Consider the following 16,144-nt stretch of genomic DNA (forward strand, 5'->3'; position numbering starts at 1 on the left):
CCTGATTTAATCCATAGCCAAAAACATTCATTCTGGTTTGAAACAAGGCGGGATTTTAGTAAAGATAATATCAGAAAATTTAAGGAAAATCTGAAAGCCCTTTCATTTATAGATGTATACAAAGAAGGCGACTTTGATGAAGCTTTTTCGAAATTTCATAACTGGCTAATACTTTTATTTGAATTATGTTTTCCAATAATCCACATTAAAGTTACTCGTAAAACATTTCAAAAGAATTGGCTAACTAGAGGATTAAAAAGGAGTAGCATTATTAAACGCCAAATGTACATAAAATATCGTTTATCATCAAGTAATAAACATAACAATAAAAAGAAGTACATATATTATACTAGGATGTTAAAAAAATGTATATACCTATCACAAAAGATTACAGCAACAAGACATGTAGTCAATTCTAAAAATAAATGTAAAGCCTCTTGAAATATTATAAAAAAGACATTAAATAATGAAATAAATAAGAATGACATTCAAGAATTAATTATTGATAATAAAAAGTGCATTGACCCAAAACTAATATGCGACCATTTTAACAATTACTTTATAAATATGACTAATAAGCATTTGTCATTTGATAACGTGACATATAATAATAAAAACACATATTTTAATAACAATTCTATGTTTATTACACCCATAAATGAGTCTGATATAATTAAAATAATATCTTCCCTCAATAACACAAAATCTACTGGTTATGATCATCTAAATACAAAAATTATAAAGGAGATCGCTTATATTATAGCTGCACCACTAACTCACCTCATAAACAAATCTTTAGAAGAAGGCATATTTCCAGCAAGATTGAAAAAATCAATAGTAAAACCAATATATAAACGAGGAGATCCACTCAATAGTGATAGTTATAGACCCATTACCTTAGTACCAATACTATCGAAAAATTTTGAGAAGGTAATGAGTGATAAACTTTACAGCTTTTTAACAAAGTTTAGTATATTAAAAAAGTGTCAATACGGGTTTCAAAAAAAAAGGTCTACGACATTGGCCTGCTTTACACTTATAAAAAGTATAACAGAAAGTTTAAATAAAAAAATATACCCACTCTCAATTTTTTTAGATATGACAAAGGCATTCGATTTTGTATGTCGCAGTCTACTATTAGAAAAAATGTACAGATATGGGATTAGAGGACAACCGCTTGAATGGTTTGCAAGTTACTTAAATAATAGAGAACAGTGTGTAACAATAACAAAGGTCTCTAGGTTTAAAAGACAAAATTTCTTTTCACCATATTGTATTAATCGCTTTGGAGTTCCTCAGGGTAGTATATTAGGTCCTTTACTATTTCTTATTTATATAAATGACATGCCAGACGCGTTGAATCAAGAATGCATATTATTTGCTGATGATGCGACAATTAATATTAAATTTGACAACAGACAGAATATTGAGAGAGAGGCCAACATTGTTTTGACAAAAGTAATTCACTAGCTAACTATTAATAATTTACAAATAAATTTATCAAAAACTAAAATTATACAATTCCAAACACCCAATAGTAATGTTTTAGACATAAATATAGAACGGAATAACACAAAAATTGAAAATGTTGAATCAACCATATTTTTAGGAATACATGTTGACAAATTTTGTAATTGGAAAAACCACGTCCATAGTATATGTGATAAACTTGAGAAATTTGTATATGTTTTAAGGCGCCTTAAAAACGTAACGACTAAAGAAGCAACAATGTTAGCGTACCATGGATACCTATCTTCCAATCTTAGGTATGCAGTTATAGTATGGGGAAATTCTGTAGAATCTGATAAGGTTTTTAAAATAAAAAAAAAAATGTTTAAGAGCAATATGCGGTATTGGATATTTGGATAGCTGTAAGCCACTCTTTAAGTCATTACGAGTTCTCCCCTTCCCGTGTCTTTACGTCTATGAAATAGCTGTTTTTGTTAAAAAACATATACATTTGTTCAAAACAAATAATGATATGCTGGGTACTAATTCCAGGTTTAAACATTAACTTACGTCCCTGTGCAAAAATTAGCTTTATATATAAAAAAATGCGTATTGTATGGCTATACGAATATACAATAACATTCCTGACTCCTTTAAGGATTTACCAACAACGATGTTCAAAAAGAAACTTTTTGATTTTCTTATAAATAAACTGTATTATAATGTTAACGATTTTTTAACTGACAAGAATTAACTAGTTGTATTATTGTGTTTGACATCTTATTTTTAATTTTGTATACCGATTTTTTAAATGACAAGAATTAACTAGTTGTGTTATTGTGTTTGACATTTTATCTTTAATTGTGTATACCTATTCTCAATTCTTTTATTATTATTGAATGACATTTTTATTCATTGTAATTTGATTTAATTAATTGTATTTAATTCAATATCATTAATGCATGTTTAATATTTGCACACCGATAAATCGGTAGAATATATTTTTTTTTTATGGAATAGGTGGCAAACGAGCAGGAGGCTCACCTGATTGAAAGTGACTACCACCGCCCATGGACATCTGCAACACCAGGGGGCTTGCAGGTGCGTTGCCGGCCTTTGAGAAAGGAGTAGGCTCTTTTCTTGAAGGTTCCCATGTCGTATCGGTTCGGAAAAACCGCCGGCGAAAGCTGGTTCCACAGAGTGGTTGTGCGAGGCAGAAAATGTCTAAGAAATCGCGCTGTTGTGGATTTTCGGACATCAAGATGGTGCGGGTGAAACTTAGAATTTTGACGAGATGTCCGAAGGTGAAATTCAGCAGCCGGGATTAATCCGAACAATTCCTCGGAACATTCCCCGTGAAAAATTCGGTAGAAGATGCAGAGTGATCCAACATCTCTACGCAAAGCCAAAGGATCAAGGAGATCGGAAAGGGCTTGATCGTCGATAACTCGAGCCGCTCTACGTTGGATGCGGTCAAATGGAAGGAGCTGGTACTGGGGAGCACCCGCCCAGAGGTGAGAGCAGTACTCCATGTGAGGCCGAATTTGCGCCTTGTAAAGTTTTAGGCGATGGGCCGACGTGAAATACTGTCTCGCCTTGCTGAGCACACCGAGCTTCTTTGAAGCCAATTTGGCTTTGCCTTCCAATTGACCGCGGAACTGAACGAGGCTCGAAATATCAACGCCAAGTATTCCGATACTACCTGTAGCGGCTATCGGGATGTTCTGATGAAATCGTGGAGATACGACAAATGGTGTTTTTTTAGCGGTTAGCGCGCAAACTTGCGTCTTTTTGGGGTTGAAATGGACTAAATTTAGCCGGCCCCAGTTCGAGACTTCGTTTAATGAAGACTCGATTTCAGACACAAGTTTGTTCCGGTTTTCTTCGACGTTTTCCCGAGAAATATTAGCGCGGCCGGTGTATAAGGTGTCAACGGTACTGTCGTCTGCATAGCAATGAATGTTCCCGATTTGCAACAAATCATTGATATGCAGAAGAAACAGAGTGGGTGATAGAACGCAGCCTTGTGGAACACCAGCATTGACGAATTTTAAGTCGGAGCATGCACCGTCGACAACGACCTTGATGCTCCGATCTGCCAAAAAGCTGGTAATCCAATTGCATAATTTCCCGGGAAGCCCATAGGAAGGAAGCTTCGAAAGAAGCGCTTTGTGCCATACACGATCGAAGGCCTTCGCTATGTCCAAGCTGGCTGCTAATGCCTCCCCCTTGCTCTCAACTGCTTCAGCCCACCTGTGAGTAAGGTAAACTAGAAGATCACCGGCTGAGCGACCCCGACGGAAACCGTACTGGCGGTCACTAATCAGCTGATTCTCCTCTAGGTACCGCAGGAGCTGGCAGTTAATAAGGGACTCCATTATCTTGGAGAGCAAGGAGGTGATGGCTATAGGCCTATAATTGGACGGATCTGAGCGGTTGCCTTTTTTAGGGATCGGATGCACCAAAGCAGTCTTCCAGGAGTTCGGGACGACGCCTAATGCGTAGGATTGCCGGAAAAGACGCGTTAAGACCGGTGCCAACTCGGGAGCACATGTCCGTAGCACGATTGGAGGTCCAAGGAAAGAAGTGCTTTCCGAACTGCACTTTGCCGAAATTTAACCTCCGGCATCGTCGCGGATTGATGGTGGTGACTTTCCTTGGTAATCCAGAGTCGAGTTCGACGCGAAGAGAGACCCTAAAAGATCTTCCTTCTCCTTCGCGGTATGGGCCAATGACTCACCGTCCCTGTGCAAAGATGGAAAAGAAGGCTAACAGAAATTCCCTAGGACAGCCTTAGCGAGAGACCAGAACGCACGTGTTCCTGATGGGAAGCGCACCAGTCTCTCGCCAATTCTGCCAATGTACTTCGACTTCGCCTCAGCTATCACGTTTTTGAAGGACCTGGAGGCAGAGTTATATTCCTTTCTGAATGTGCTGGTGTTTGTATCACGAGACGCCGATGCGTTAGCCCAGTCTTGGTAGCGTTCCCATTTTCGGCGTGAAGCCGTCTTACAGAGGCGACCAAACCAGGGCTGGGACTTGCCACCAATGGGCACCGCAGAATATGGAATGAAAAGTTCCATACCCTGAAGCACCACATCGGCGACAGAGTCAGCAACAACGCTCGGATCATCCATCGAGAAACAAACTCGCCCCCATGGGTAAGATGCAAAGAAGGACCGCATCCCATCCCAATCTGCTGACTTGTAGTGCCACACGCGACGACAGCCCGCGAAACGAGGTCGTGAGTGAGTATCGTGTAACTGGCACTGTACTCTGGACGAGACAGTGGTCCGACGAGTCCAGATGGGGATCGACGACAATCTTATAGCCGTCCGGATGCGAAGTCAGCAGAAGGTTCAACAGGGAAGGTGTATGATCCTCCACGTCCGGTATTCGCGTTGGCGAGGTGACCAGTTGTGTCAAATCATAAGCCAAAGCGAAGTCGAGAACAGATCTACCCGCATGATCAGTGGTGCGTGATCCAAGCCACTCTGTATGATGAGCATTGAAATCGCCCAGAATAATGATCTCTGCGGATGGAGTCTGCTGCAGCACGGAATCTGTAGCCAATTGGACGTGCTCAACCAGTCGGTCGGTTTCAGCATTACCGCTATGGGACCTATAAAGGCACGCGTAGATTCGCGGATGGTTGTCGCAGTCTACGCGCAGCCAGATAATTGATAGGTCCTGCCCTTCAAGGCTGCCGAGGCGTCGAGAGCAGATATCATCTCTGACGTAAACGCACACCCTAGCTCGTGGCACAAAAGTATGCTCCAATTTGTACCGGGGGTAAGAGAGAAAAGACGTATCGGCAGGAGAAGATATCTGGGTCTCGGTAAGAAAGAGCAAGGCCGGCTTCGCCGTCTCAAGGTGAAAGTGAACGGCATTCAAGTTGGAGTTGAGTCCCCTTATGTTGCAGAAGTCCACAGCGAGTGTGGTAGGGGTTGCCTTATGATGCCTGCTCCGCTTGCCCCGAACAGTGGCGAGCGCAAAATTGCCCCCCCCCCAGAATTCGGAGGGCAGCCTGGGCATCCCTGCTCAGGCGGTGTACGTCCTGAGCATGGATGCCCAGAGAGGGATTCTCCACCGCAGTCGCTGATGGTACCCTCCTGGGGTAATGTCACCAAATTCTGCACAACCATGTTTTGGGGGGAGAGGGATCGGGCCTCCGGAACTCTCACTTACCGGACGAAACGCGGTAGCATAGCTACCACTTCACGCCGATTTTAAGTGAGAGAGTGGTACTTCCCGGGCGTGCCGGCCCATTCGACTGCAACCGAGAGGTATGCAGTGGGGCACTACCACTTAAATGAGAATCATTATAAATGACCAGCTACATTATGTACCATATTCTGGCAAATAAATGAATTATTATTATTATTACTACGAGCGCTACCTATAACAACTGCTTGCTGCCTTTTTGATATATATGAACAAAACCACCTATGCAAGTCACCTTTGATTCCAAGTTCTTGAAGCTTTTGCATTAGTATATCATGGTCTACTCTGTCAAACGCCTTTTGAAAGTCGGTATATATTACATCTACTTGCTCTCTATTGTCCATTGCCATGTAAACAAAATTAGTAAATAGCGATAAGTTTGTTACTGTTGATCGTTTTTCCATAAAGCCATGTTGTTGTACGGGTTTTGAGTTGTGGATAATAGGTACGATCGCCTTATAAACAATTCTTTCAAATATTTTACTTATTGTATTTAATATGGAAATAGGTCTATAATTTTCTATTTTATTCCTTGGTCCTGATTTATGGATTGGTATGATTAGTGCTTCCTTCCATTTCGTTGGAAAAGCGCTAAATACATTGACAGACTTATTATATGTTATTGACAGTGGCTCTGCTAATGCTTTAGCACATTTACTGTAGAATATGGCTGGGATTCTGTCACTTCCTGCTCCTTTTTTTATATCCAGGTCTTTAAGTATTTTATAAACTATTTTTTGTCAATGTTGAGGTTACAAATAGTATCATTTGTATTAGGCTCTTGGAAATGTGTGCTGTAAGCATTACCATTACGCTTTGCGAAAACACTTTCGAAGAATTCACAGAATCCCGTGCATATTTCTGTAGGATTATTGAATTGACAATCTCCTAAGGAAAGAGAGCTCGGATAGCCGTTCTTACAGTTTCGTAAGTATTTTTTGTACCACCATAATCGTGTTGGATCCTTTTTAATGTTCTCCTGCATTTTTGTTTGAAATTGATTGTAATATTTATTTTGTGCTTTCTTTTGTCTGAATCGTAATAGTGAAAATTCATCATAATCACGTGGATTTTTAGATGATTTCCAACGTGCATGAGCTTTAAGTTTGTCTCGAATTATATGTATTAGGGATTTGCTATACCAAATGGGGTAGTGGTTAAGATATTTGCCTGTGGTATTTGGTACATGTTCGTCTATTATTTTGTTAATAATGATATAGAAGTTGTTAACTATGTCATCAATAGCATTACCGTTTAGAATAGATTGCCAGTCTAACTTAATGAGAGTATCATTAATAGCAATAAATCCGCTTTTTGGAAATTTAATTTACTTAAAGGGGGTACATTAAGTTCTCTTAATAGAAAATCTGAGGCATCAATTTCGAGACTGGGGTGATATTTATCTTCAGCAACTAAGTTTTGATTCGACCTTTGAACATCTAGAAAGTATTTCCAAAATTTAAGTCCAAAGTGTTGTTACTACAATTTGATATTTTGTTAAATTGTGTCAAGTTAAAACCGCTGCAGGTTTCAATAAAATTAGTTGATACGGTCTGTAACAATGATGATCCACGATTAAGGTGCAATGGCCCTGTTCCCTTCCAGTCAATGTGGGGAAGATTCAAATCACCCACTATTATAAAGTAATCTTCAGGTAAGTGTATTAACATGGATGACAAAAAAGTATTTACTGTCTCAATACGTTTAACTTGATCAATATCTGGTGGTATATAAAATACTCCGATATGTAATCTTTGATTATGCTTTATGACGTTTTTAGGGATTGTTATCCAAACTGATTCAACACCGGGCGAACTCCACTCAGGTCTTCCTTGAGGCTGTAATATGGATTTGGCGCATATCATAACTCCACCTCCAGTATTTTTGGTCGATGTGCTAGTATTTCGATCCGTACGAAAAACGTCATATCTGCCATCGCACAGTTCTCTGACATAAAAGCCACCAGTAAGCCAAGTTTCGGTTTTTAGAATGATGTCGTAATCGTTGATTAATATATTTGAACGAAATTCTTCAGTTTTGGTTCGCAATCCACGGACATTCTGATAAAATAGTTGTAGAGCATTAATCATTTATATAGGCAATTTAAAGGAAAGCTTAAGTATATGGATAAATTATAATTGAAATTAACATTAATGGTGGCGTTTAAATATAACATAATGTTGCATGATTCTAATGATTCTATGTTAATATAATAATGATGTTGGTAACTTTGTTCTTATTAAAAATGAAGAAAGAAACCAGACTAAATTAGATCCCAAATATAAAGGCCCATTTAAGATTGTAACTTTATTAGGTGGTGACAGGTATTTGTTAAAATCTCTTACTGGTAATAGAACTTACAAATATGCAAATGACCATGTAAGAAAAATGCCCCAATGCCCTGTTGATTTAAATTATGATGATCATAATGAAGACAGCTGTTCCATCACAGACACGCAGTTGCCACATACCTAGATGTCTATTTTGACTCTTGGATGTCCATTTTGACTCCTAGATGTCTATTTTGACTCCTGTATGTCTATTAGAATCTTATGCGGGATATCTATCTTGATTCCAATACGAGATGTCTATCTTGACTACTGGATGTCTATTTTGACTCTTGGATGTCTATCTTGACTCCTAGATGTCTATTTTGACTCCTGTATGTCTATTAGAATCTTATGCGGGATATCTATCTTGATTCCAATGCGAGATGTCTATCTTGACTACTGGATGTCTATTTTGACTCTTGGATGTCTATTTTTGACTCCTAGATGTCAATTTGACTTTTTATGATATATTGAGTGTCTGTGGCCACTATCTACCGTGTTGTTTTTGGGCAGGAGTTTTTTCAGTCATGTTGTCATTTATTAGTTATTTATTGTTCAGGAAGGCCGAACAATGTTTTACTTGGTTATATTTTGTTACAGAACTACACGAGGACGTGTGAATCGTCAGTTCTGGCCGTGTCGGAGTAAGTCGTTACATCAACGCAAAGATAAAAGTACCCAACTTGACTTGATTGATTTGTTGTTTACTCAATGATAATTACAATTAGCTAGATTTTTAATGCAAATCTTTTACGACAATTCCTAACTATATCTGGTATGATTTACTAGCTACCTGCGATTGATTTATGACGACTAGTTTCGATTTCGGTAATTGTTAATAGCGTTACGAAACATTATAAACGATTATTTAATTCGTGTCACATAGAAATAACTCCAAATTGACTGTTCTTGATTATCGATAATTCATATTGGAATATTTTATGACTAAAAGTCATAAAAGCAGATTTAATTACTATGTATTTTCATTTTGGTAAACACGTGGCTGGCGTTTCGCGCCTGGGACAGAGTTGTTGGGAGTAGAGAGGCTAGGGTATAAATACCGTGTTCACTGGCTAGTCTTCAGTCGATTTCGAGGATCGACTCAAGCAAGAGCTCTAGCTCCCGACAAAACTGTTGGTTGTTTTATTTAGTTAGCTGTACTTGTCCGCTTGTACGCGGTTACGCTGCCCTTCGGCATATTGCTTTCACTGTATATCTCTGGCTTATCTATTTGCTTTTTTTGATTGTGTATAAATTATTTTAAGACCATTATTGTAAATAATAAATCTATTGTTATTTAAATTAATTGTTGTTTCTTAAAATGGGAGCCCGACCTCCTGACGATCCGTCTAATACCGCCATCGATCCTATATGTATATAAATACATAAAAAAAACTCCCTGTGAACAAAACAACTTATTACCTATCTTGTATAAGCACTAAAAAGGTCCTAAGAATGCCCAAGACACAGGTATAAGCAAGAATAAGCTAATAAAATTCAATAATAACTCATAAGATAGAAGTCATTGAATTGGATATTTAAAGTGTCAAAAAAATGAGGAAATTATTGCTTAGTTTGCAATAATACAATATGGGAAAGCAAGAACTATATTTATATTAACGAAATAGTTCCTTTAAACGATTTAAATCACTATAGGATTTGACTTAGGTCACCTAATACATGGACAAGTTCTATTAAAAGGGAAAATTGAACTTCAATACTATTGCGACCAACATCTTTAACCCCATCGTTAACAATAGAGCTAATTTTGTGCTTATGTTAAAATGGACCGAATTTGATAGCTCGGATTGAGTTTACTGCAGCTGAGCCATAATAGGCATGATGACAGAATTTGAAAAACTGGGACAGGACAGGCACCCCCTTACAGGGATGTAAGGGGGCGCAAACTGCACCTTAGTGCCCCAAGCCAACCTCACCTGCCCGTGGTGCATCCTACCGACCAGCAAACGAGGCTCTGGCGACCGACTGATGGCGGTATAACCATCAAGATAATAGGCGTAGCTAAATACCACAGGCCGGTGACGGGCAGCAGCGTCACCGGTGCAAGAAGCTACGCCCTGCGATCGCCAACCCGCCTGCCCAGCGTGGCGATTATGGGCACAACCTCCACATGCAGCACACACGCAAGCCACGGCCCCCAGTTCCCGGCAGCCCCGCTATTCCTCGTCATGGTGGCGACGATGATAACGGCGGGACGGGGGGTGCTAAGAATCACCGGGCTACGGGAGGCCACCACAACCGACTGACCCTTGCGACGTACAACGGACGCACGCTACGGCTTGACTCGCATCTAGCGCAACTTGAGGTAGAACTTGGGAAAATTAGGTGGCACATATTAGGGCTATGTGAAGTCCGTAGAGAGGGAGAGGACACCGTAACCCTCGAATCAGGCCACCTAATGTACTTCCGAGAGGGTGACCAGCAATTCCAAGGTGGCGTTGGGTTTCTGGTAAATAAGTCCCTAGTTGACAACGTGGTGGAAATCTCCAGTGTGTCGAACAGGGTAGCGTACCTCATTGGCTCAAGGTGGTGCAAGCGTACGCACCGACCTCGACACACTCGGACGATGAAGTGGAAGAATTATTCGATGACATATCGAGGGCCCTCCACTTCACCACGAAAACCCACTACAACGTTGTCATGGGGGACTTCAACGCTAAAGTGGGAGTACAGAACTGCAGCGAATCGGTAGTAGGACCCCATGGATTTGGAAGCAGGAATCATAGGGGGCAAATGCTTGTCAACTTCCTCGAACGGGAGGGGCTCTTCATGATGAACTCCTTCTTCAAAAAGCAGCCGCAAAGGAAGTGGACGTGGCAAAGCCCCGACACTATGACAAAAAACGAGATCGACTTCATAATGACGGACAAGAGGCATATATTCAGAGACGTCTCAGTGATTAACAGGTTCAATACCGGTAGTGATCACCGACTCCTCCGAGGCTCTCTGAATATCAATTTTAAGGCCGAGCGCGCCCGTCTGATGAAGTCCACGCTCCGACAAGGTCAAGGAAATGTCGTCCTTTCCCTACGGCCGTTAAACAAATAAGCTAAAAAAAATATACCATATATAATTGTCCATCGTGCGTGCATGCGTGCGTGCGTGCGTGCGTGCGTGCGTGCGTGCGTGCGTGCGTGCGTGCGTGCGTGCGTGCGTGTGTGTGTGTGTGAGTGTGAGTGTATGTGTGTGTGTTAGTATGTGCATGTATGTGTCATGAAGATGTGCAGATGAAGTGTATGCGTCTATCTTATCTCTATCTAGTCTATCTACTTGGTGGTAGGGCTTTGTGCAAGCCCGTCTGGGTAGGTACCACCCACTCATCAGTTATTCTACCGCCAAACAACAGTACTCAGTATTGTTGTGTTCCGGTCTGAAGGGTGAGTGAGCCAGTGTAACTACAGGCACAAGGGACATAACATCTTAGTTCCCAAGGTTGGTGGCACATTGACGATGTAAGGAATAGTTAATAATTCTTACAGCGTTAATGTCTATGGGCGATGGTGACCACTTTCCATCAGGTGGCCCATATGCTCGTCCGCCAATCTATACCATAAAAAAAAAAAAAAAATCTTATATTGTTATTTATCAATATTTAATAGTTTTTCTGTTTCATAGTAGTTAAACCGTTTCAACCATGTTTTAGTTTTATCTTTCAAATTATAACTGGTCACATTTTTTGTTTTTAAATTTTGACATTTTAAACTTTCATTAAACCTTTTATATAACCTAGGAGCTACATTAGTGTACTGTTTTTGTGCAAATTTACTTTTTACTTTGCGGAGAGGAAAGCAATCTCTTCTATTATTATTGGTGGGTAAAAGCGGTACAACAGTTTTATGATATTTTTGTATACTTAGGTAGACAAAAAGCTTTCGAACCGACAATACACCCGCCTTTTTATAAACATCTAGGGTTGGGTGTTGGTATGGCAAGTGCCTGATCACCTTAAGGAGTGCTCTTTGGGCTCTTTCCGCTTCTAGTAATTGTGATGTAGCAGCTGCACCCCATGATCATATGCAGTAGGTAAATATGCATTCTACTAGAGCTTTGTATGTATTTATTAAGAGAGGTAGATCAGCAAACTGTCTCAAATTCTTAAAAATGTATATAAGCTTCCTTGTTCTTTTGGAAACCGATGTTATATGATTCTTCCAGCTAAGTGTTTCATCAATATTGATGCCCAGGTATTTGATGTCTGATACTCGAGACAATGTCATACAAGAACAATTCAGACGTGATTCGTTACTGTTTCGGTTGTATGGATATGTATGAGTGCATATTTTATAGTCCATGCGCATGGAAGCCTTAGTTTTACCAAAAAGAATATAGTTGGACTTATTAATGTTAAGTGTTAAGAGATTGTCCTCCAGCCAGGAAGTAACGACAGAAAGCCCATTCTCAGCTAAATTATGTTCATTTGACCATGAAAACGGGGAATGAAAAAGAATGACCGTGTCATCGGCAAACATTTGAATATCTGCGCCTTTCAAATTGATGTTACATGGTTCATTGATATAGACCAAAAACAAGGTTGGACCTAGAGTACTACCTTGTGGTACGCCGTAAGTAATTGTACTAAACTTACTCATATGGTTCTCTACTTTTATGCATTGCTTGCGACCAGTGAGATAGTCCTGAAACCACGAAAGGACATTACCACGAATTCCGATGTTCTCAAGACGAGTTCATAAGATCGGAATTGATACGGTATCGAATGCCTTTTGCAGATCCAGAAATATTTCCAGATATTTCTCTTTATTATCAAGATATGAGGTAATTTTTGACGATAAATGTAGCACAGCCTGCATCTGCTGAAGCATCTGTTGAACGTGAGCTCCGAAAACCATATTGATTACTCGACAAGCAATTATTATTTTCTAAGTATCCAGTTAATCTTTTGTTAACAGTTTTTTCTAAAACTTTCGAAAGTGTGCTTAGCAATGAAATGGGTCTATAATTTGTTGGTTCTTTTTTATCGCCTGTCTTGTAAATGGGACATACGACGGCATTCTTAAATATTTTTGGAAATACACCGGACTCAAAACTCAAGTTGATTAAATATGACAACGGTTCGGCTAAAATATGTCTACATTTTTTGAGTAATGAAGATGTTATTTTATCTATACCTGGACCTGTGTTTGTTTTTAAATTATTTATAATGCTTCATTTGGGTTTGTTAGATACAGCGACATAGAATTTAACGGTGTAGTATGGGATTTGGCTTTCTTAGCAAGACTAGCATCATCAGTATTTAACTTTTCGAGTATTTTCCTCGCCAAGTTAGCACCCACAGATGTAAAAAAATTATTCACATGGTTAAGGGAGTCTATTGGAGTTGAACTTAGTTGTAACAGCTCAGTAGAAGAAACTTTTGACTTATTAATATCACATACTTCCTTCATCATATCGCAAGTCTTACGAATCTTAAGGGTATTTCTATATAAGATATAATTCTTTTTTAGGTCTTCGTTGTCACTGTCTTTTCTTATTTGTTTATGTAAGTTATCTCGTTTTCGTATCGATTTAACTACCCCAACAGTAATCCATGGTTTAAGTGGCATTCTACGTTTACACACTTTGTTAACATTTCCTTGACATCCTTATTATCAAGAATCCTGACAATACATTAAGTCACACAGTTTATAGGAAACCCACACACACCAACAAATACCTCAATGGTGACTCGCACCACCACCCTAGTCAGTTAGCTACCGTTGGAAAATCTTTGTTTCAGAGAGCCCACCATCTCTGCGATGCTGAACACCTAGAGGACGAGCTACGTCAGGTCAAGCTTGCACTCCACCAGAACAAGCTGCCCGTGCCTCGCCAGCATCGCAGAAGCCGTATCAAGCCACCCACAGTTGAGCGACAACCTGCATTTCTACCATATGTGAAGGCCAGTTTTTTTTTTTTTTTTTTTTATTCTTTATTGCACAAAAACAAGTACAAAGGGTGGACTTAACGCTATAACAGCATTTTCTGCCAGCCAACCCAGTGCAGTTCTTGAGACCTATCAAGAGTAACATTCCTTTACAAACTGCGGGAGTATATAAACTCGAACGTGAGTGTGGTTTATCTTACATAGGCCAAACAAAGAGGAGTATCGGTACCAGGGTCAAGGAACATATAGGAGATGTCAAAAATAGGCGTTCTTCAAAGTCTGCAGTCTGTGAACATGCTCTGGATAAACCCAACCATTTTATTCGATTTGATAAACCAAAGATCCTCGCTAAAGAACACAGATTCATTCCTAGAATGATACGCGAGGCTATTGAAATTCAAAAACATCCGAACTTTAATAGAGAAGATGGTTGGAGACTTTCTAACAACTGGGATCCACTTATTAAAAATTTAAAATCCCAAATCCAACAGACTGCAAGACCTAAAGATACAGTCAGTGCCTTCTGCGTGCAACCGGAACGTTACTCAAGATACCAATTGAGAAATCGTTGGCGGTAGTTGTAAATAATATTTCTTTGTTCCTCAAATAGACAAATGCCACCTTAGTTTACCCGTGACGTACAGCGTTCGTGACGCTGTAAAGTGCTCGAAACGTCGGGATGCCAAAAATAATTAATATACGCGATTCAAATCCGGTATAACTAGTTTTATTTAAATACGAGTGGAATTTCAAAATGAAGAGAGTATGGAAAATTTTATAAAATGCGAAGAGTTTGGTAGAATTGGTTGGAAATTTTATAGGCCATTAGAAGTAAGTTAAATAAATAAATAAATAAGTTACACTTACGGGATCATTAAATCTAACGACCTGGATTTGTCTGAGGATGAAATTTACAAAAATATTAAATATGAAGGGCCGGATAATTTGGTATCCGTGCGTCGTCTTAACCGCCGAGGAAAGGGCAGTGAAGCTTTATGGGTGGCAAGCGAAGCAGTTCGCTTGTGTTTTAAAGGGAAGGACCCTTTACTACCTTACCTAAATACATTACTGTAGATGGACTTTAAATTGATGCGGAGCCATACGTCTTTCCTGTGTCTCAATGTTCGCGATGCTGGAAATTAGGACATTATGCAAAAATATTTATAAATAATTGGTGTAAAAATAATAAAATGGAATTAAACTTCAGTAAATAATAATAAATAAACTTCAAAAAACTTTTTTTGGCGGTAGGTGTCAAAAAGTGCACACTTTCTCAAACTGTGATCCTATATTATAATTAATTATTAAGTAAATAAAACCAGTTTTTCTAGTTCAAAGTATTTAATTAAAGTAAAATCAAGTGTTTACCTACAATTGTGATAATAATTATGACTCCTATCTGAATATATGAGCTAACACCTGCACTTACCTGCTGGCACTTCTTATAGCTGACACAAAATAATTTTTGAATTTGGCATTTCTTGAAGGAATCACAAAAAAACACTATGACTAAGTTAGAAGACATTTTAGAAATACACAGAAGTATTGGTGAGTCCCTAAGTCAACGTATGACAGAATTTGAAAAACAGTTAAAATCTAACACTAGTGACTCTTCAAAAACAAGTATTGAGAAGCTTGCAACCGAGTTCAAAGACTTTAAATCTTCTGTTTGGAATGTTCTGAGCCCTGACGACCAACCTGGCAGCACAAATAGACGAAATTGACAGCCAATCCCGGAAAAATGTTCTCTTATTTCGAGGGATAGATGAAGCCCAAGGTGAGAATCTAATATCCACAGTGCTCAGTACTATTCATGTCTTGATGGGCCTGCCTAATGTACAGGCATCAGCAATTCAGCACTGCCAGCGACTTGGTGTTCACACTAACAACCGTCCTCGCCCAATATTGGTTCGCTTCAATGACATGAGTATGAAGCAACTTATCTGGAGTAATAAAAAGAAACTCAAGACATCAGCGGTGGTCTTAAGTGAATTCTTGACCAGGACACGCCAATCATTATTTGTGAAGGCCCGAAAGCACTTTGGTGTCAGAAATGCCTGGACACAAAATGGCAACATACTTATTAAGTTGCCAAACGGTGACCGCAAAAAAGTTATTACTCCGGATGGTCTCGAGGAGCTTATTATACAGTTTCCATGCTCAACCCCCTCAGTATCACCCGCTGATAAAGTACCCAGTGTTGAGAAGCCCAAAGTAATTAGTGCAAGGCCCATGACTA

The sequence above is a fragment of the Vanessa cardui genome, chromosome W (assembly GCF_905220365.1).
Source record: "Vanessa cardui chromosome W, ilVanCard2.1, whole genome shotgun sequence".
NCBI classification, from domain to species: domain Eukaryota; kingdom Metazoa; phylum Arthropoda; class Insecta; order Lepidoptera; family Nymphalidae; genus Vanessa; species Vanessa cardui.